This window comes from Passer domesticus, chromosome Z, assembly GCF_036417665.1.
Source record: "Passer domesticus isolate bPasDom1 chromosome Z, bPasDom1.hap1, whole genome shotgun sequence".
NCBI classification, from domain to species: domain Eukaryota; kingdom Metazoa; phylum Chordata; class Aves; order Passeriformes; family Passeridae; genus Passer; species Passer domesticus.
Genome location: NC_087512.1, coordinates 50,203,379 through 50,226,387, shown reverse-complemented (window position 1 = coordinate 50,226,387; position 23,009 = coordinate 50,203,379). Strand labels below are relative to the sequence as shown.

At 38.9% G+C, this 23,009-nt stretch overlaps 1 protein-coding gene across 20 annotated transcripts in view; it reads left to right on the top strand.

The window, feature by feature from the left end:
* Nucleotides 1-23,009, top strand: part of LOC135290285 (uncharacterized) — a 68,169-nt gene that overhangs the window by 42,761 nt on the left and 2,399 nt on the right. For 9 of the 20 annotated variants that reach the window (XM_064404196.1, XM_064404201.1, XM_064404199.1 and 6 more), the window contains 4 exons: nt 11,619-11,752; nt 12,178-12,298; nt 15,207-15,305; nt 21,901-22,000. The gene's annotated coding sequence lies outside the window, so the exon portion shown is untranslated. Of the gene's footprint in view, nt 1-11,618; nt 11,753-12,177; nt 12,299-15,206; nt 15,311-21,900; nt 22,001-23,009 lie in introns of all 20 variants that reach the window. The other 11 variants (XM_064404206.1, XM_064404208.1, XM_064404209.1 and 8 more) reach the window with 6 other exon arrangements.

The window sequence follows — 23,009 nt, the reverse complement described above, 5'->3', positions numbered from 1 at the left end:
TGGAAGATTTTTCACACTGGCTCCTTCTTTTCTTTGGGAGATCCTCTCAAAATGCACTCTAAAATACCTATATCTATGTACAGTGTTGCAACAAAATATATGAGTACATATCTATCTATCTATCTATCTATCTATCTATCTATCTATCTATCTATCTCAGGGAACTTAGGATTGCTGTGATGGGAGTGTTTAGAAGATTGACAAATCAGACCACTTTTAAGCTTTATTGAATTAATTAATTAACAATGCCCTTATTGTTGGTGGCCAGTTCTCACACCACGTTAATCACTGCTTGTTATACACTCAACCATGAATTAAACACTTGTATTCTAAATTAGCTGTAGCTTTTACAGCTGATGTCAAACAGGAAGCCCAGAGGGCTGGAGTCCCACATTGGTGCTTGCCCTGAAATCAAGGTGAGAAGGGGTGAGAGAGCTTCAGGGATAAAAATCAGAGCTAAGCTCAATTTGATTTCCTTCTTCTCAGGGTTCTCCCTCCTCATGCCTGTATTTATGGTGTTGTCCTCCCTGTCCACGGGGGGAGGTTTTCTTTTCTGCTCACTCTTCCAGTTATTTTGATTTTTAATTCACACTCATCCTTGTGTAAATATACCCACTGTTGCCTTTTGGAATGACCACACCACTCACATCCTTATCCAAAACTGTGCTTGGCTTCCAGGATTACAGAAACCTTGCATCCTGTTGTTATTCCACTTTGCACACCTATATCCAAGTTGAAGCCAAAATGACATTTCTTTTATGCAGATTGGTATTTTTGTGATTTGTAGGTGAGCCTCTGCTCTGGCTGGAGTGCTGACACACCTATGAATATCCACCTCTTCCTCACAGAGCTGGAGAAGTGCAGAGAGGGCAGAAGGTTTTCTTCAGAATCCAGAGGTTCATTCCTGAGTAATTTAAGGAGAGGGAGTTGGGAAATTATCTTTTGCAGCTTGGAGGAACAACAATTACTCTAGTGAAACCCTTGGGAGGGTTTTGTAACTCTTTAGCTGGATGACTGTCTTGAGGAAAAGTGAAAAGTATTAGTTTATTAAGCTGCATTAAATTGCTATTTCCATTTTTATGTATACAATTAATCAAATTTGATGAATTAATCATCTGCAAGTACATCTTAAAATTGATATTTCAACATAGCCTGTTTAAATTTGTTCAAGAACTTGTTCAAGAGTACCTCTGTTATATCTCCAAGTTTTTTCTCGCATTTTTATGTCTGACCATCAGACTGAAAATTATTTTCATGGCCTGGCAAAGTGTAAGTCAATACATGCCAACTGATCTGCTCCTTTAGCAAACAATTTCTACTACATTATACATGACCAGCAGTGTGTTTAATGAAGTGCTTATGACAATAAGTGCAGTGTCAGCTCATGTTTTATGTAATAGAGGATTAAATATTTGCATGAGCTGAGCATAAATTTTCTGGAGCCAAAGATTATTTTATGTATTGCATTTATAGGGATATTTCTGTAAAAGGAAAAGCCAGCCAGTGCAACGAAAGTATAACCCAAAATACGTGCAGAACACTGAGATCTGCAATAAGGGATGACCCTTTGTGTCCTCTGCTATTTCCTAAAGATGGCAACATTTTGAATGGGAGAATCAAGTCAATGAGTTAATTAGTTCACCATCTATTTCTGCCTTCTGCAACCAAAAATATTCACGACGACTGAAAGGCGAGATGGGAGTTGCATTGTAGAGATTGACAAGTTTTCTTGGTGTGTTTGTGGGCTATAAATATGCTTGCACTACTTCAACTTCTCACCAGGGAATAAAGTTTCATCATTTTGTTCAAGTCAATGAACACTGCACAAAGTGATGACTACATACTATGACATGGTGACTTATTTGTGTTTCCCTCAGCAGTATTTTTTGTCACTCTGGTATTTCAGGATCATGTTTACTTGAAGTTGAAACTGCCATAAGACATAGAAGGTTCTGCAGTGTCCTCTCCCCACTCCAAATGATCTCCATGGTACAAGAAAAGGACACCAGACTGTCATTCTGAATTGGCCATTTGTCTGTTATGACTTAATAGTAATCAAGAGATTGGGTGTTGTTGAGAAGCCTTTCCTGCATTTATTTTGCAAATCCAACGAGAAATGACCATTTGGGGGTCTGTGTGTCAGAGAGGACATGGCCAGTCTGGAAAAACCTAATTTTAAGTCCCAGCAATAATTGGGATAACAGTTTCTGTGGTAGGTCTGCCATTGCCTGACTTTTTGATTAATGTTTCTCATAATTTCTCTGACCCATGCTCCCTGTCACCACCAGTGTACCTGACAGGATGCTGATCTGCAGCCCCTGAAAGTCCAGCCAGAGAAAAATCACAAGTAGTTCCCTACAAGGATGATGTGGCATAAATCAAAAAATAGGAGATGAGGCAAAGTCAGGTTGTCTTTGAGAACACACAACTTCCTTGGCTGCGTGAGGACTCAGTCCGATCTTGTAATTTGTACAGGTGAAGTTTCAGCCTTCACTGGGAAAAGAGGGAGAGATCAATGTGATTGCCAGAATTTAATTAATGAGTTGTGAGAAACATTCATTGACCGCTCTGTATTGATTTGCAGAAACACACAACACACTCCATGATGGCATGTCTCTGGTGCTTGTGCCATCCACTGGCTGTAGTAAGATTCATGTGAAGAAGACTTATTTTCCATTTTTCAGAGTCCTGAGCAGGACTGAGTGATGTTTTCCCTCAGCCCTCGGTGAGGGAAGCTGAAGCCAGAGCTCAGGGAGGGAGGTAGCGCCCTCTTCAGTGTTACAGGATGGTTTTAATGCACAATTCACTGTCTCCATCTGAAGTCTATTACATCATCATCAGATAATATTTTTTTTTCTGGGCTAGAGAGAAGAGCTGGGTATATTAACAGCTTTCACATTCCCTGAGCATTACTTATCGAGCTTGCTGAGGAATTTAGAAACTTAATTAGTCCTTACTGGAAATAAGGTGGAAATAAGGTGGAAATTTCAACTGACTTTGTGGAAAATCAGAAATTTAATTAATATTTACACTGGCTCAGCTGTAGGATCTATCTTTCATGAAACCAGCACCTAAGGACATGAAACCCTGCAGCCAGTCTGAGCCACTGGTCCTTTTCATAGGAACTAGGGCTGTGGCTCCCACTGCTCCAGATTTTCTGAGCACCCTGATACACTGGGAAACTTTCACTTACATTGCTCCTCTGCCACATCAAACATCTGTGGGTCTGGTAAGTCAAAAGTGACAACAACAAGTAAAACAGTGATGTCCCATACAGTATTTGCAACCTGTATCCCCATTCCCCATAAAGACTTTTAATTTGTAAATGAAACTCTACAGGAAACATTGGGTAGGGAAAACATCCCTGTGTTACCACCACTGTTTTTAGCACAAATCCTAAGCACAGCCCCATATTAGTTACTGAGAAGAAAATTCACTCCATCCTAGCAAAAACCAGCACTGTAATTATTTGAAAGTATGTAAGACAGTGTATTTCCATTTGGTTTTGACTACTGAATTACCTGCAAAGCATCTTTACTGATGCTGTGCTTTTTTCCCCATATATGAAAGGATGCTGGTACTCCCTGTGAGAGTCTGCCCTTGTTCCTCAGACTGGCTGCCCTCTGTCCATGTTAGTCTCTGGTCTGGCTTGTGCATCCATTAATGCAGGTGTTATACATGTGTACTCACTGGGAATGCATCCTGAGCTTCACCACCCATTGCCCCTGGAGCATAAAGCTGTGATAACCAATCCTGTCGTTGGCACCACCTAACAATTACCTTTTCCACTTTCCATTTGCACACACATCTCTCTCTTAGCTCTTTTGTCAGTTGTTAAAATTTTCAGGCATTTTCACATTTGGGAAAAGAAAACTTTCAGAGCCTGACCTCTGTCTTTGTAGATTTTGACTCTGTAGAATGACTTTGCTGCCTTGACTGCAGTGCTTTGTTCTGAAAAATCTTACTTTGTGTCCCCTTTGCATTTTGTTGCGTGCAAATTTTTGACTACATTTTGTTCCTTAACATGATTTGATCCCCTAACAAGTGCATTCTACTGCTTAAGAAATGGTCTTGTGTAGTTGCTTGTGGGCTCAATGTGAATTATTGAAGGTCCAAGTTGCATCTCAGGTGAGACCTTCCTTACTGTGAATAAACATGGGAGTTTATTGGCTCAAATCAAGTTCTCAGAACAAAAAACCCCATTGTGATGCTGCTGACTCTTTCAATAGTTTTGGCAGTAGCAGAGTTTAGCATGTGTCTGCTAATAAAGTTTGTGGGGTGTACAGGTCAGGGCTTAGAAACAGCTCCTCAAGACATTCCAGAAGAAAGGCTCCAGTTACTGGTTTGTCATAGTGTCCTCAGAATAATTTACTTGGTTTTTTGCTTTCAGTTTGATAACCTTCCCCAGGTTTTATCTGACCTGGTTTCAGCTACTCTAAAACTGTTCAATTTTACTGGCTGATTTTTTTTTAACTTTAATATCTTTCATGCTTTCTTGAAACTGTATTAGTAACTGTATTAGCCAAACAAAAAACAACAAAAGCAAACAAACAGAAAGAAACACCAACATGCCCCCACCCCCCCCCACCAAATCAAACCAAAATGAAAAAGCCAAAAAAGAAACACCAAAAAAACCAAACAGCACCACCCCTTTCCCTCCACCAAAACCTACCAAAAAGATTAGGAGAAAAGCTCATTACTAAAAACCAATTTGTAAGAATCACATTTGAATCTGGTTTTTTTTTTCCTCTCTCTTTTATCTGCTTTGGTTATCTCCTAATATCTTGATATGATTGCAGCTTTTCCCCCTGACTTCACCAACATTTCTTGACTTCAGCAGAGGTGACCTCTGACTTCTCCAGCTTTTCTTTACTGAAAAGGCTTCCATATTTTGACCGACACTGCATGTTACTGAATATGGGTGAAATGCCTGCTGTTGCTACATGAATGCTTTTTAACTCACTCTTAGTACTTGCAAACACTCAGATGGTTCTTGGCAAATTTTTTTGTACAGAATTTGCAGTAGGTTGATCTGTTTTCTGCAGGCTGATCACTGAGGCTGCATCTTTACAAGCCAGTGTCTCCTGGCCAATTTGCTAAATGTAATGCTCTGAGGTCAAGGTCAGTTTAATAACTTACATTTTTTTTGCGGCCTCACAGGAAAACTTTTTCAGCTGTGTGACCATTAGTTTGTAGGGTGGGACAGTCCTTTATGTCCCTTGGTTTTGACAGAATGATTTTGGTGAATCTGCATCAATGAGTAATTGTCTATAAAGGAACAGCCCTTTGAAAAGTGTGGTGGGGATAAAATGTTAAAATTTATTAAAACATATCCCTGTTCCTCTCTCCAGTCACTTTGTTCAATCATACCCTTGCTCTGTGCTGGTGTAAACCTGAAAATATCTGAAAACAAGTCCCAGGATCAGCTACAAGGATCACTGAAAGTAATGGAAAAAACTCTAATGATTTAAAATGTACAACCTTTGGAATATGCACTGCAATTTTATTCAGGTTTGAATGGAGCTGAGCATGAGGAATCAATGATGGCCTCAATTCCTTGATGCACTGCCACAGGGCACACAAGTAATTGGTAGCTGATGCTAGTGGTGTAAATGCTTCAGTTCAAGTAATATAAGAGAAATTATTATGGGGAGAGATTTTTTAAGTTCACAGTGAAATTTGTAAATGTCTTTGTTTGATGAGGATTATTTTTCTTAGGCAACGTGAAGTGCAAACAAAAAAACTGGAGAGCAGTGGTAAGACTGGCATGCTGAATGATCAAAATCTTCACTTCGAACAGCTTGAACTTCTTATTGCACTTACATCTTATTGACTCAGTAACCTTTTAATATTTTCCTTGATATTTGATTTAGTGATAAATAATCACTCTTAAAGAGCTACTTGGAGATAACAGCCTGATTTCAATGATATTGTTTATCTTTATGCCTTTCTCTTCCAAGGTTTTTTGGCACTCATAAGCAAGGTAGCTAGAGATTTAGGGTTTATTGATAAAGCAAATTCAGGCAAATTCAAGTCTGTATTTAACCAAGACAGTGATAAGAGTCCACTGTGGAAGAAATTTTTTCCTTCATTCTGATGTCTTTTTGATGGCCTCTAACTGGATTACAAAAAGAAAATAGTCACATGTTCTGTGAGGAGCAAGAAGGACAGACCAACTTAGCAATAAAGGTTTTAACTCACAGGAAAAAGTTAAATCCATTTTGTTTGGGCCATAAAAGATTACCTAAAGTACATATATTGATAAAGAGGGAAAGCAAGAGTCAATTTGTTCTGACTGCATAGTTCCAGATCCCTCAGAATGCTTGACAAATTTAACAGATAGCAGGCACTGGAAATTCACTAGGATTTTAAATTTTGTTTGAAATAAAGAAAGTTCCCCTCTTCTGGGATGTCTCCAGAGGATTTTGTGTACATGTTTGTCATAAATAAACATGGAATGATCCTTAACAAAGTGCAATAGAAATTGCTGCCTTTTCCATGGTCCTCTAAAAGGCATTTCTAAAGATCACTCAAACTGCAGCAGCAACTGTCTCTGCTGAGATGAGACACCCATTCCTCCAGGGCTGGAACTGCCCAAGACAATGGAGCAGATCCTTCTCTTGCTGTGATCATTTATGATTTTTGTTGTAATGATGTTTAGGAGCCATGCAGAACAACTGATCTTCCTCCAGTCATGCTTGCTTCTCTGTTTTTTCTCATGTTCTACTTCTCATGCTCCTTCATTACTTTTCTCACAGTTTGTCAGCTGCTGATCTAGAGACCTTCCCAGGGCATCCTTGCTCTAGGATTTATGATTTGTTTTGCAAAAGTGCTCCTCTCTCTTTACACTTGACCTGACCAGGTTTTGTGTGCATCAGGAAGAAGTCTTTGTCAGATGTGACTCAGAGCATGCAACTCTAGGACAGTTTTAAAAAAGGCTTTAAACAATGCATCTGAAGAGCTTTTCTGCATATTATTAACAATATCTTTGTGCTGTCTCAGTCTCCAGGCATCCCTGAGTCCAGTGATGATGTACTGCAGACATGCATTGCAGGAATGCTGCGAGAGGAGGTCTGACAGCCTGGACACACTGAACACAGATCATAGTTGGATGGGGAGCTGAAACAGAGAATTCAACCAGTTCCATTTACATCAGGAATTAGTTGCTGCAAGACCAAGATTTCATTTTAATATCTTTCCCCTTTTTGCAATTTCATTTCTGCACTTGTTAGGACTAAAAGGGGTTAAAAAATAGTCTCTTTTTCAATTCTTCAATGGGACATTTATCATCTTGCCACTGTCACAGCTGAGTAAGACCATGTATACTGGTTTCAGAATTAAGTGAAAGGCATCTAATTCCTCTGTTTTGCAAGATATTAATCCTCTTCTGGGCCTATATTAGAGACAGTCTTTAAGATTGTGGGGCTCTGGCTTGTGTGAACACTTGTTTTTCCCTGGGCTTAAAGCTAACATGTAAAACTGGCTGTAAATTCCGAACATAAAGGTCTTCTTTTGTTTATTGTTTCTTATGAGACTTTTATGCAGGATGGGTAATTGAGAGGGATCCAGCTTTTCTTTTGAAGCTCTCTGTCAGTGGAAGCATCCCATACATATAAAAACCTGTTTACTTTTAATTGTTCTTTTGAGTTTCACCGAGGACTTGACTGTTGCCATGGAAACTTCTGAGCTTGCAGAGATTAAGCAGTCCCTGTCCAGAAGCCATTTGTCAAATAGTAGCCGTAGTTTACTTTTTTAAAACAAATGATAAATAATTCAAAGGTGACAAACATAGCCTGCAGCTAGTGATCCATGTAAGGTTAACTGAGGATGTAGGAGAAAGGAGTTTCTTCATCTTTTTGTGGTAATTCCCCAGTTTTTCTCCTTCTTTCTTCAGATTATTCTGATTTCATGAATGGAACATGTAGATATCATAACTGACTCCTCCTGCAGTGATATATTCTATTTTGAGCTTTCATTCAAGATAATTTCTGTTTTGCTCTGTCTAGTGTTCTCTGGCTACCAGGATATAAAACGTCACAGAAAGAGCCAAAGTTTCAGGTAGCTGTGCTCCGCTAATATGTCTCTGTTTCCAAAATGCTAGTTTAGGTGAAAAATCCTGGATGCTTTCCTGAAATTTGGGCTTCATCAATCATAAGCCACGTCTGGGATCTTGCCAGACTGGGCTAGAAGCTGCTGAGCACAGAGCAATTGAGAATGCAGCCATGATGTCTGAACACCTCTTTGATTCACAAGCCAAAAAGTCTCTTCCCTGAGGAGCTCCACAGCTTCTTGGACAGGCCAGGCAGCAGGAGGGATGGAGAGGCAGGTCATTTTGTCAGGAGTCAGTCCTTACTAGTTTATCCACAGATACTTACAACACTGATGCCTCTGTTTGAAAACAAAACCCTTGTAATGCAGTACTGAAAGTCCTAGCTTTGACCTGGGCTACATGCAAAATTTTGATCTTTAAAAAATGCTGACTTGACTGGTTGTCACATGGTTCTTAGTGGCCCTCAGACACTGATTGGTGAATTGTTTGGAAAAAAAACTGAGAAGACCTGCAGGTTGTCAACTCAGTATTAATAATGTATAATATACTAATAATGCAAAAACATAATTATATTTTTCTTCTTGACTAAAGGAATGGGTTAGCTCAGAGCTCACAGAGCCATAGAGGAAGGATGCTCTTTCAAAGAACAGTAAACCAGATTTTTATGAGTCCTCAATCAAGAAAATAAAAAATGGAGAAGATACAATTCCTCTTTTTTAAAGCTGTTAGTACCTAGTAGTGATAATATGAAAGTAAAGACCACAGAAAACACTAAAGACAATTCTGAAGTACACATTGCATTTGTCTGCAGAGTGGAAGTAAATCCAAGTGTGACATGTATCAAACATAAAGGCTCAACAGGGAGAACGTAAACCCTGTCCTTAAGTTATGGACGTTTAATCAGCTATATCCATAAAAGACAAACTGAAATAGCAGAGCAAGGGGAAAAAGTCTATTTTGTAATAAACTGAAACAGTATAATCTGAAGAAAACAAAGTGTATACTTGTAGTATATAATTTATACTTATTTTAAAAAAATGTTTCAGTTGAGCCTATTCATAACACTCAGAATTCAGTGAATAAGTCCATTAAAACTAAAGTCATAAATTCAAGATTTGAAGGAGAAATAGAGTAAACCCATTTAGAAATGCTTAGTAGATTAAGGAATTGTATAAAGGTAGCTTATTTATGGGTGCAACAAAATCTTTTGGCATCATACTTATTTTTCCTGATGCAATTACCCATTGTCAGTTGATTCTGTGCAATCATTGTTTTGGATTGTTAAATTCACCATAGCTCTAAGTTGTGGCTGTGAGATTTAAGATCTGGGCAAAAAAGAACACTTGAATATCTGGGGGCATGTATTCAGACAGCAAGGTAATAATCAAAGTTTGCATTTGAAAATGAGTATTTTACAATCTACTGAACTAAATACGGACAGTGTAGTTTTATTGCACTAAAGAGAAAGTAGAAAATCACATTCTCCCTCCATTCTAGCTACTTTGAGTTCTGTGTTATCAATGAGTGTCATTGGTTTCATTTGGATAAGGAAACTGAACTTAGGAAAAAGAAGTGTAACAACACGTGCATCATCATTGCCCTAATAAAACCAGTAGATACGAAGATGTTCTCAGGTCTGGGTACTGACTGAGAAGTCAAAAATCAGCAGTGATAGGGCTTCAGGTTAGAGACAGTTGTGAGCTAGATCTATCTAGAACTGATCCAAAAAACCAGAAAAACCTGGATGAGGTGTGACTTCCAATTTGCTTAGTGGAAAAAAGACTCTTAAATGATGAAATCAGCATAAAACAGAGAGAAATTTCCATCTCAGTTTCCCACTCTGTCTTTGGAAAAGTCTCAAATTCAGGAGAGGGAGTTGCAGTGAACCTTGAGCAGTTCACAGTAGTTCAAGGGGGATGGATTCCCCTTTTTTAATGAAGCCTGACTGTATGTTTGTGGTTTCCTGACAATGTTTTGCTTTATTTATGTGACCTGCAGGTTCCCAGAGTGGTGACTCCTTTTTCTTTTATGTGACTACCATGTTTTGCAGCATGGTGCTTTTGTCCTGGTTGGGCTGTGCTGCTACCTGAGAGAAGGAAAACACATGTTCCCCTTGTAAAGGGTCCTGCTTTGTCCTGCCTCCAGAAAGTGGCAGACCCCACACTGAAAACATGCAGATTGTACATAAACCTTCTGTTTCACGTGGAAAGGAAAGTTGAAACATTCAGGAAGCAAAAAGCTACTGCCTAGGAAAACTTCAGAGCAGAGTTGAAACAGACATAGTGGGCCCAGAGGCAGCAAGATCTTCCCCTTCTTAGCTGTATATTAGCTGTCTGGAAAGAACTTAATCATACACTTTCACGGAAAACATTTTTAAAGTATGAAATTTGACAGAACATACCCCACCTACCCTGTGCTCCAGCTGGACCATAGAAATCAGAGATGTGGCTGTGGCTGGGTTCTATTTCTGATTAGAACCAATTCAGTGCTGTAAGTCCGGTCATGTTCAATATGGTGTTTCATGAACACTGAGATTTATTGATTGCTGTGACAGAATATGGGTCAGAAGTTGGCATGGCACTGGTATCAGAAAGGTAAGTCAATGGTACTACCAGAGAATGGAGCTTATTCCACAGGCCTCTTTATGGGGGAGGAGATGGGCACAGCCCCAGAACAGAAAGGTGGAGTCTCCTCTGACCTCCTTTCCCTCTTAAGTCACATGTCTATTGTTTACTTTGAGAGTGGGAAAAAGTCTAACTGATGTAATTTTATGACCAAGTGAAATTTGAGGTACTTTATTCATACTTGTCATGCATATGCAGTTTTTATTTTGTTGGCATATGAGGGAGTGTTAAAAGCAATATTTTTGAGTTAATGAAGCAAAGTTCAACTTTTGGTCACTGTTTGGACCCTTCCTTTTCTTAGCTCCACTGGCTGCATTGTTTCAAACAGAGCATGACCACAGCACCTCTGTGCCACTCCATCCTTTGTTTCCTGCCTCTCTCAGAGCAGCATACCAAGACCCCTCAGTGTCCCTGCTCCTGGGGCTTCAGACTTCTCATTTCTGGTGAATTATTGCCCACACAGACATTTACCCTTGCAGCACTTTGTGTTTCAGTATTTCTTTCAGTATTCTCAACAACATTCCTGTTGTGAATTTCAGCACAAAGGACCAGAGTGTTTAGGCTTGGCAAAAAAACCCTGCCTTACTTGCTGAAGGGTTGTTTTCCTAGATTTCCCCTGTTCGTTTCTGAGCTCATAAGATTCACTTGCCTGTTGCCTTTAGAAACCACTGGGATCTCCTTGTATTATGTATCAATGCCCTCACTGGAACTCAGTGTACCAGGTTGTCTTCGGAAGAATGTCATCAGAAGTACGTACAGTCATGCCAGACACAGTACTTACACCTTTTTCTGTATGTTGAGTAAGCAAAGCATGGCCTGGGGACTGTAACTTACGTGGGTTGTAAGGGCATGAAAACTGTTTTAACATCAAGTCTGCAGTTTGCTTCTTCATTTGCAAACCAGTTGCACAGTGTTTAAGCCATTCCTCTGCTTCTTAATTTTAGGCACCGAGATATGATCATCCACACATGAAGATCTTGGAACCCCAATAGCTGCGGTGTTGGGAGTCCAACACGTTGGAGAACAGGTACTTAGCAAAATTCCTCCCAGCTCCAGCTCCTGCATAAAGACTCTTCAGGTACTTGATTCAATGTGTTCTCTAAAATCCTTCATCCTTTATCTTTTCATCCCTCCATCAGTCTGACTTTTGCTATGTTGCCCTCCTTTGTGCAATACCATTTTGCTGTAGTGTAGGGCCCTCCACGGGAACCATCTAGAACTCCTGTGAATTTTTGCTCTTTTTGGTCATTTTTTCAAAGGTGAAAAAATGACCAAAAGTGTTATCTTTTTGTCTTCTGTGCCTTTGTTATCTTTGTGTCTTCTGTGCCTCCTTCTGTTCAATTCTGCTATTCTATTTCTTAGGATGTTTTGGTAAAACTGATATGAAATATGTGAAATCTTGTAATTCTGAGTTAGATGTCTTTGGTTTTGATGTTGTTGTTATGTTATTTTTTTTTTCTTTTCTTCTTCTTTTTTTTTTTTCTCTTCTTTTTTTCCTCAAAGGAAAGCTCTGAATAACTGAAGGAAAAAGCTTGTTCTAGAAATGGAGGAACTGCGGAATTTTGGAAGCTTTCAAAATTAATGACTGATCATATGCCTTAGAACATTTCCTTTTCCAGACAGTGTAAGTTTTTTGTGACAAGCATGAGAGAATTGTGAGAAAAAGTACTGCTATGCCTGTAAAGCATTTTTGGATGCAGATAGGTGTCTTTTGCTACAGCGTTATACAAGTTACTTTAAAAGCGAAGTTGAAACTGGTCATGTTGTACCTGACGACACTTTTGCTTCACATTTTGTTGAGGTTTGACAAAATTCCTGTTAATCTATAATAAGCTCAGTTCTATTGTTATGTCTGAGTAAAGTTGCATACAAATAGATTGATTAAAGGCATAATGAAAAAACCCAATCACACAACAAATTCATCTACAATTCACAGGCTGGGATTTTTTGTGTTTCATCCAAACCTCTAATTTAAGTTTTTTAATGACCTATACCAATACTTGCAGCAGCACATGGTAGGTCAAGATATGCTGAGCAGCAGCTGTGAGAATAAAAAGATCTTTGCTCTTATCAGGGACATTGAGTGGGAGAGGAAAGCACTCAGGAAAAAGACAGCAATTTGCTCAAACCTGATTGCTGAGGTTCTTCCTCCCCCCCCAATTATTCTTTTGAGTGGGACAATCAATGTGGACATGGATGCCCAGGTATGTTAAAGTAGAACCAAGCTAGAGCAAATAATTCTTGCAAATCTTCTGTAACAAAGAAAATAAGATCAAGTTCTTAATGAAATATCATCCAAATATTTTTCCTCCCAAAACGTTTTGAAAATACCTATCAGCTTTGATTGAGAAATTTAGAATTATTAAGCATCATTCATTCCTCACTTAATAATTGTCATCTAATAATTTCCACCTAAATTCTAAGGCAATTCTAAGCAGTGCCAACCTTTCCCCTCATAGTAGTAACCTCTGTGTTTGTTGTCTGAAAATGCTGGTTTTGCCCCAGAGCAGTTCTCTGTGTTTTAACATGCATGTGCACCAGCAGAACCCAGCACACTTGCACTTTTCTTTTATTAACCGTTCTGCAAGACTCTCAGCTGCTGCATGTTCCAAGGAGCAGCAGCAAGACTGGGACAGGACTACTCTGAAATGGTCCTAATTACTCCAAAATGGCTCAGCCAGGTAAGTCAGAGCTGGCAAAGTGCCATGTCAAGGGAATTAACTTTCTCTAACGGCTGAAGAGGCAGTGAGTAGGTCTGCTCACTGTTCACTTCTCCGAACCTCCTGGTCAGAAACCCTGCATTATTCCAATTTTTAAAACTTACCTTTAGCATAGTACTTTCCTTTTGTGGTTGTAAGCCTTATTAGTTATCCATTAGCAGCCAGCACATTGGTGCACAGAGTTGACCAAGTTGCTTGGCAGCAGAAGTTATAGCATATTGATTTTTAATGCCTTTGCGCTCCTTACTCAACTCTTGTTTTGGGGAGCTGCTTTTTCTTCCTCTTAAGCTGCTGGTGCTTAACAGTACCACTGGAGTTTGTCCTAAGGGCATGCTGGATTATTTCGGATCATCTCTTCAGTGACCCTCTGCTTCCTCCTAGCTACCCAGTGCACTATGAAGTCTATTAATTGTCAAAGTAAGGAAAGGGATATAGGAAAAGAACACTAATTAGGTGTGAGCCACAGGGCATAAAAGATGACATTCTTCAGGACAGAGGCACTGCTCCTTTTACAGCTAAAATTGTTGTATTTCCATGGAAGCATAATGTCTTTTACCACACCTGAAGCTCATAACTCTCATAAGAAAAAAGATAACACAAATGCCAAGAAATCAAAACAAATGTGATCGTGGACAGGTACCCTTTAGTAAGAAACAAGGAGAGGCAAAAATGAAAGATAAGAAGGAGATATCTCTAAGACCGCTTAAATTCTGGCTAGCTGAATTTGAACCCTTTGGAAGGCAAACATTAGTGTACCTCATCAGTGATATTCTGCCACCTTTTCTGAAGAAATGACTCTTCTGTGAAGGAAAATCAGATGTGGATGACAAAAGGGCCATGGAATACTGTATATGGAGTGGATGTTGCATTTGGCACACTCAGATATGAGGTGTTGGTGTGGATTACCCCAACCATGAGTGTCCTCACAAACTGATTCATAAGAGGTTTAGTAGTAAAGACACTTCCTAAGTAAAGATCTAGGAGCTGCTTACTAAAAGAAGAAATTTTAATTTGTTAGATGAGAGTTAAATAACCAAACACAGAAACTGACACTTTGGTTCAGAAAAACTGGATTTCCTGAAGGAAGTGAAACTATTTCAGCACAGATAATTTCATGAATATAACGTAATAGCCAAGGTTGGTAAAGAAAGGTTTAGTCTGTCTTAGCCCTAGGTCTTCAGAAGGCCAGGTGGAACAAACCAGAATGTGCCATGAGAAACAGACTTTTATTCATTAAAATGAGCAAGCAGAGATTCTCTAACAGAGTTAGGAAAAGTGATGAGTCAGTCTGCCATTGGGGAGCAATACCACTTCTGATTGAATTTAGCCATAAGTAGTTTAAAAGTGCATTTTCGTTCATTCTTAATTTAAGTCTTTGTAGCTGCTTCTATACTGAATGCAATGAATTGTTTTACTTGCATTTTACTTTGACATGGCTTGAGCTAGGAATGATTTCACAGCAAACTGGCTAGTACAAGATTCTTCACACAGCAGCACAGTGAACTTAATCAGTCAGGATGGTGGGACTCTGCCTGCCTCCCTCCATATTGCACAGGGCATCCCGGGGTACCAAGATATGTCCCAAGAGGAGTGACTTAGCAACTACAGCAGTGGCTTGAACACTATGAGTGTAAACAACTTTTTCTAATGACTGAGGGTACTCAAGAAAGCCTACTGGTACTTAGAAAATCACCTGGTAGCATTAACTTCTGTGAAGATTCTTCCACAGTGACATCAAAATCTTACATTACAAGAACCAGAGAAGGGGGATCTTTTGTTGCCTCTTGTGGCTTTGACTCTGTTTTCTTACAGGAGCTCAGATGCTGCATAGTGCAGTCCTGCCTTGAGGAGCCAGAGTTGGTGTTGTTCAAAGGAGAGGCTGGCACAAAGTAGAATTAACGCAGTTCTCTGGTAAGGTAAGGGGGCTGATATGCTTCCAGAGCCTGGGTTTCCTTTGGCGTTTTAATTTTTTCCCTGTATTGAAACATTTAGAGAGATTGGATAAATAATGCTTAGGCTTGTAACTTTTCTAGTAATAAACAGTTTGTAGTCTGTGATCTACAGTCAGATGGCTGCTGTTACAGGAGGATATAAAAATGACAACTACAGTAGTTCAATAGGTGTCTGCCTTGCAAACATTCTGGGTGGAGGGGAGAGCCTCAAACATTGACACGTGCTCTCACGCAGTTGTGAGGGCAAATTTAAGGGCAGATGCCATGCTAGTGGACAGAAATCTGATGGAAAATCCAAGTGTAAATAGAACATTGAAACCTAATTAGGATTCAGAAAATATTCATACTGGTTACGGAAGCGTGAAAGTCTTCAAATTTAATCAGCAGACCTTAATTCAAAGCCTATTTCTTCTATAGCTTGGAAGGCATCAACAGCAGAGCAAGGGCAGTCCCTTTCTTGATTACAGAACTCCAGTCAAAATGACATCAAGATGTTTGTGAGAGATGAGTACAAATTACTTTGGAGCACAAATGAGAGAAATATTATGAAGTGGTAGCAATGTAGTAAAGTAGTGATGAAGTATTTAAAGAAATTGCATTTTTTACCATGTTTGATGGATGCTTACACTGCAGTCTTGGAGGACAGCAGTACCAGAAAGAGCTGAGTGGTTGAGGAGGCTTGTGGTGTATGAGACACTGAGCCTGACTTACTGACACATGTTCCATGCTCACTTCTCCCCCTACCTACAGAAACTGAGAACATCTCATCTCTGGATTGACACTAAATCATTAATCTGACTATGCATATTAGCCTCAGAATAGCCAGTTTTCAATTCCTCTGCATAAGGAGACTTGGAATGGAATCCTTACTGTTCTTTCTTTATCATAGACACACTGTGTGTGTCAGGTCAGTAATCTGCAGCACAAATCTTCTAAACAGGTTAAAGCATTCTCTTTTTTGTTCAAGTTGTATAAGATTTTGGGTTTGCTTCTTGCAGAAGGAAAATTATCCATGTCATGTTGACATCATGACTATAATGAAAATATTGTTACAGTTAGATTATGTCTGGTTCCCCTGCAGGTATTTTGTAGGTTCACTACAGCTGGTTTGATTTTCTTAAGACTCCCACCAAAAGAGTTCTCAACTCTCTTATTACTGATGTCTGCCTGGAGTCCAAAGTTTACCTTAACCAGAGAATGTTGTTTTCTGAAGTCAAAATGAAGGCTTTGATTTAGATCCCCTGTCTCAGTGATACACTTTGTATCTTTCATCTTCATATTCCTCCTGTATCACTGAGTTTTTAAAACACAGGTATGAATATAAGCATCACAGACTAATGTAACAGAATAAAATTCTATTACAGTAATAGAATCTCTTTAAATCACTGTTTTATTCAGTGAAAGGAATCTGTGACATGGTACCATCTAATGATACCTAAAGGGGAACACTTCAAAGAAGTCTTCACTGTATTAATACTGTTTCAGTGCTAGTATGCAGTGGGAAACAAAGAAAAAGAATTCAGCCATTTCATCCTTTTAGGAAAAAATCCCAAACAAACTTCTCCCCAAATCTCAACAAAATATTTCCCCTTCCTGATACCTTTACTGTTAACAAAAGGTGTACAATTCTGGATGAAAGAGAATTGTTTCACCCTCAGTTATGATCATTGTTTCTCCTAGATCTATCTGCATCACAGATAAAAAATGTTTTAAATTCAGATGCTTGTGATTCATGATTTAAAAGATAGACTTTGATTTTCAGGGTTTTATATTTTCAGGGTTTTGAATACCTGAGAAATTTTAGCATAAAGACTGACTAATTTTACATTCAAACATCCAGCATACTAATGAGAGAAAAATTTAGCCTGAAGATGTCCTGATCTTGTACATATAATAAGTGTTAGAGGTGTTGCTTATAAACCTACTTATTGTTTTCAGTGGTCATGTTTTCATTTTAAAAGGGACTTATACATTTCAAATGTATTCAAATGCTATGTTGCAGGTTTATACTGCTATTAAATAATCCCCTGAATAAAGTAAAAACATAATATTAGACTTCATCAAACAGTTCTCTTTCACCAAAGAAAGGACTGGCAGTATTTAAACATATGGTCCTCAGCCTTAAGACAGTGACTGTTTTGTTTTTGGGTTTTTTTCCCTTTGATTTTTTTGTTTGTTTGTTTTGTTTTGTTTTGTTTTGTTTGATGGAAGAAAGCAAAGGGCTATCTCAATCTACTCTAGCAGTAACACAGGAAGACAAGTAATGTGCTTCAATCATGTGGCTCAGGAGGATTGCTGTGCAAAGAGACAGGCTCTGGTGTGGAGGACACATTGCCTGTGACTTCCATGGATTCTCACTGGGCCTGTAGAAACAAAACTCTCACTATCCTTCCTCCTTGTCATTCCTGGAATTTTAATTTTGAAATGCCAACAGAAACTTGCAATTAGACGCTGATTTCCTTCAGCTGCAAAAACTGAAAGACTCTTTCATTTCTTGTTCTGAATCCTTAGTTGGAAGATTTTCTTTGATGTGTACCATTCAGTCCTTTAGCCACACCTTAGGTGAACTTATCTAAAAGGCTTTCTAATGTACTTCTCAGTCTGGTTTCTATGCCTACAACAAGGATATTAAATTAGCAAAATCTGAAAATAAGCACAGCTAATTTCACGATGTAATTAGTCATACCATGAACTGGTCTTTGTGAAAGTATCTGCAATGCAGTTGCAGCAGAAAAAGTGGAGGGAGGCAACATGATATCCAGGAAGAGGTGGTACAGAGAGCAGGATGTGTCTGGCTTCTGGAGGAAAAAAAACTTTGTTTGGTAGTTTTATTTATTTCTCAAAAAGAATTGCCTGAGGTGAAGGTGAGGCCACCCCTCCTGCAGTGGTTTTGTAAGGACTTGTAAGCAGTTCCAGCAATCTTGAGGTCACTGACCTGCTCTGTAACTACCACAGAAGGACACAGAAGGAATAATCAAAAAAAGGAGTGGAGAAGGATGATTCTAGACACAGTTAATTTATTACTCTTCCATCATCTGTTCTTTATTTAATTCCTACCTGAGGAGGCTGGACACAGAGTTTATAAGGTCAGCAGGTTACCTGATCAGCCTTGGATGGGCTTAAGGAAGGCAAAAGGGGTAACTTTTAATTCCCAGAATTCACTAGCACATATTAATTCCTACTTTCACTTATAAGGCCCTTTATTACTCATTTTCAATTAAATGCCAGAATGAAAATTAAAAACTCCAAGTGGGAATTTTAAACAAGAGTGAAGTAGAGGAGTTAGTATTGTCCTGATCATCTTCCTGGCAGAGGCACAAAACAGTGGAGGGAAAGTACACAGACAGGAAACCTGGCTGGTGCTGGGACTAGACAGTAGGTAGGGGTTCTGTTCCCTGTTTGACTTGGGAAAACATTTCTACAGATTCCATCTTTCTTCCATACACCTTTCATGACCCCATGCTGAGCTAGGTTAGAGAAATCCTCGGGCATAAAAATGAACTCTATTTAAAAAAAAAAAAAAAAAAAAAGAAAAAAAAAACCAAAAAACCCAACAAAAAACAAAAAAAACCCACCAACCAAACAAAAACACCCTGAAACAAAACAAAACAAAAAAAACCCCAAACAAACAAACAAACAAACAAACAAAAAAAACCCCCCTCAACCTTGTTCTAGCAGATCAGCTGTGCAAATGTTGGTGCAGGGAAGAGAAGACAAAGAGATGTGAAAAAATTATTTTCAGAAACAGTTTAAATTGATGCTGCCTTCAACTGAGTGCTCTCAATCTAATGTAGTTTATTGTGCATCATGTTCAAGCCTGAGAAGGCATTTCTGTGCTCTGATTTTGGATTTTGGGTAGGACTTAGCCTTGGGGATCAGTGAGTGGTCATGTTGAGGACTCAGATTTAACAACAGCAACTGGACAGCTTTAGGCAGAAAAGCCTCAGGCCTCTTATTTATGTAATTTAAGAATACATTTTCAACAAATGTTTCTCTTTTGGTTTTGCCAGCAGCTGAGCAAGAGCTCAGGCATTTTACTAAGGGAAACTTGTTCTTGAAAGCTGTTACTGCATACTGCAGAACCTGCAGTTATATGCTAATAGGACAGAGTAATATTGTTTGTTTGAAATCTACCATAGAATCAAAAAACCCTGGAGGCTGAATGGCATCCCTGGAGTTCTCCTAACCTGGTCAAAGAAGGACCAGCTCCAAAGATAGTTACATTGGTCCCATTTCAGTTACTTGATACTTATCTCTTACCATTAGGGCATCTTCTTTAAAGTCTACCACTACTTTAAAGAATCACAGAAAGTTCTGAGTTGGAAAGGACCACAGGGATCATTTAGTCCAACTCTTAAGGGAACTGCCCATAGAAATGAAATTAAAGCTCAGCTTTCAGTCCCTGTAACATCACACACTTTTGTTTCAAGGACTATACACAGCAGGACAAGCATCCATTGTGGAAGTGTCTAGTAAGCTGAGTGACAAACATATTGCAAAAAATATGAAAGGAATCCCCCTGATAGCTGAGTTCTGCTGTAGAGATGAAACACTTATAAAAAAGGCTGAGAGAGAGTTTGGGAGGTCCTTTTTGAATTATACCTTTAACAGTCCTGCTTTCCTTTCTGCTGCACTACTGCAGCCTGAAGTCCTGCAGGGCACTGCAATTTACCAGCCTGTTATTAAAGCTGACTTGATGGTAAAATTGACTGGGAGTCTTCAGAAACACTTCTTATGAAAAATGGCCTTTTGGTTTTTTTGGTATTTTTTTTCTTCACATAAAAAGGCTCATTTTACAAGTGGTTTCAATGAAATTTTATTTGGGAAGGGATTCTTCTCAGACTCACGATTATCCTAGGTGGAGATTGCTGGCAACACCCCCCTGCGCCCTCCCTGAAACAAACCAGCATGATGCCAGTCCCAATATCCACACTCTGCTGAGCTGACTGATTTTGGGAGGGGAAGGACTGAAAACTAAGTCTTTCCTGTCCTTCTAGGACATTGTGTTTGATAAAAGAATAAAACTCAAATCTCGTCAGTTTAAATGAGCTTTTACTTTCTTTAGTATTTCGGATATTAGAAGAAAAAGTGTAGTGATTTTGGTTTTGCAGATTTAATAGCATTTTTATTCTAGAAATAGTTGCTATTACTTTCTAAATGAAAAACTTTAAAGATCACATATTTATTCTTATTAATACCTTCTGTTACTTCTCAATTCCATGAGAAAATTTTGAATTTCCCTTAACCTCAGTTTGTGTGTATAGCCTAAATTTTGCATGCAGTGTTTAGACCCTTTTTTCCTTCAGTCCTTGCTAATATATGTATTTGTATTTCAGGGGATTTCAACAGATTCCAACTTTCAAAACCTTTTTTACATCGACTGTGCTTTGTTCATTTTACATTTATCACCTCTTTCACAATGCAGGGAATTTTCAGATATCTTGTTCTGTATATTAACACATCCCTTCCAAAGACTATCTAGTGACAAATCAATTCTTGTCTTAAGCATTTGTCTGTTGGCTTTCATAGGGACTGCACAAGTATATAGGATTGATATGTAGGATAGAATTTATTCTCTTGAGTCCTGTTACAAAGATATCAGTAAGTCTTTATTGACAATCTTATATTTGAGCATCCTCAAGGGAAAACATGTTGAAAATGTTAAATAAGAAGCATTTTACTCACAGTCTGTCTCCAACAGGGATATCTTAATTACCTTATTTTCTGCAGAACAGCAGGTCTTGGCACTGATGCTATGAGAGAACCATGGTGCACCCTGGTGAATTTGTGTCAGGATCACAGGGATTGAGGAAGCTGGTCCTTGACATAATCTTTAATGCCAGGGAGCTCGTTTGTCATATTTCTTGGGCTTGTGCTGGTTCTGCAGGACAGCTCCATGAATAACAAAGCTTATGTGGAAGTTTCTGAGTTTAGAACTATTTCCAGTCTTTTCAGTTTCCTTAAATGCCTTTGCTGCCTTAGGGCACTAAGAAACCACTTACATTTCAGTGTCTGGCAGAAATGATCATGACACATGGGAAGAGAAAGGGTATGGACTGGTGCAAAAATAACATTTCAATTGCGGTGGGTGTGCCTACAGCTGTGTGCAGTACAATACCATGTGGAATGACAAAATTCTGCTCACTGGTGAAAACCTGTGGTGGGTTGACCATGGCTGGATCAGAGGTGCTCATCACAGCCACTCTCTCAAGTTCCCTCTCCAGCTGGTCTGGGGAAAGAAAATATCAGAAAAGGCTTGTAGGTGTCAAGGGCAAGGAGAAATCACTCATAAATTATCTCATGGGTAAAACAGACTCAACTTGGAGAATTTGCTTATTTATTACCAATCAAATCAGAGTAGGATAATAATTAGAACCAAAGCTTAAAAGACCCTCCCAACACTTCCTGCCTTCTTCCCAGGCTTAATTTTACACCCAATTTCTCTATCTTCATCATCCTCAGCAGTCACAGGGGGATGGGGAAAGGGGGTTATGGTTAGCTCATTGTATGTTGTTTCTGTAATTGATGTGGTGCAGTTTTTTCTCCTTTCTTAGGTGCTTCCTTCCCCTTATGGATTGGTAGTCATACCAACACACCAACCAGCATAAATCAACCGTACCTCCGGGTATAGTGGACTTGTACTTCTACTTTTATGTAAGTTTGATGCAAACATTTGGTTTGTTTTTAAACAGAACATGGAGAGTACTCTTGTAATAGACAGAAGCCCTTCATGAAAGACACAGCTTTGACATCTATTATTTATTACAATAATGATGAGTTAGTCTGAGATCTGTCAGGAGTGTGGTAATACTTCCACTAGTTTCCACTAGTCCAATGACTGTAGGAGCAAAAGGTACTCGTCTTTCTCTGAGAAATGTGTCCCACTGCTGAAAAGCAGCCACAGAAGCATTGTACACTAAATTGAAAATCCTAATTCAACTGAATTCTTGATTCTAGTTGAGCAGAGCAGAGTATTAATTCAAGACTGCCATTGCCATGGCTTGTTTACTGTGTTTCTTAAGAGGAATGTAATTATATCCTGTATTTCATAAGGCTTACAGAAGTCATATGTACATATGTCTCTGAGATACAGAACCAGGACTGAAGTTAAATTCGTATTTTCTCAGGGGTTGCACACAGAGGATTTAGGTCTATTCTATGTAATCTTGTTACTTCAGGAAGTTAAAACAGGAGCTTTCAGGGCAGAGCCATGTACACTCGATTAAGACTTCCAGGCACAAAATACTTATGGCCATTTCCCAAGAGAAATCTGTTGGCTAAACAAAACTTTGGACAGACTCTGATTTGGCACTTGATTTAATGCTGGTGAAACGACTTCCTTGATACCAGCACAATCTTCACTGTGCCTCAAGCATATCCTTAAATTGTAACTCATATTTACATGTTATTAGCACTAATTAATGTACTAGAAGTCATAAAATTATCAGCTTGGTCACAAAAGTAAGAAGGAAAGAACTTCCCTTGATGAGTACTTCTGCTTAGGAAGCAAAATTAGTGCAGAATTAGCTAATTCTGGCAATTATTTACTCAAGCACAACTTCAGTATCTAGATATATGCTATGTAACTCCCATTTTAGGACTATCCACTTCTGTAAACCACTATGCAAAAACTGCTACCTGTCCCTGAGGCTGTTGTCGCAAA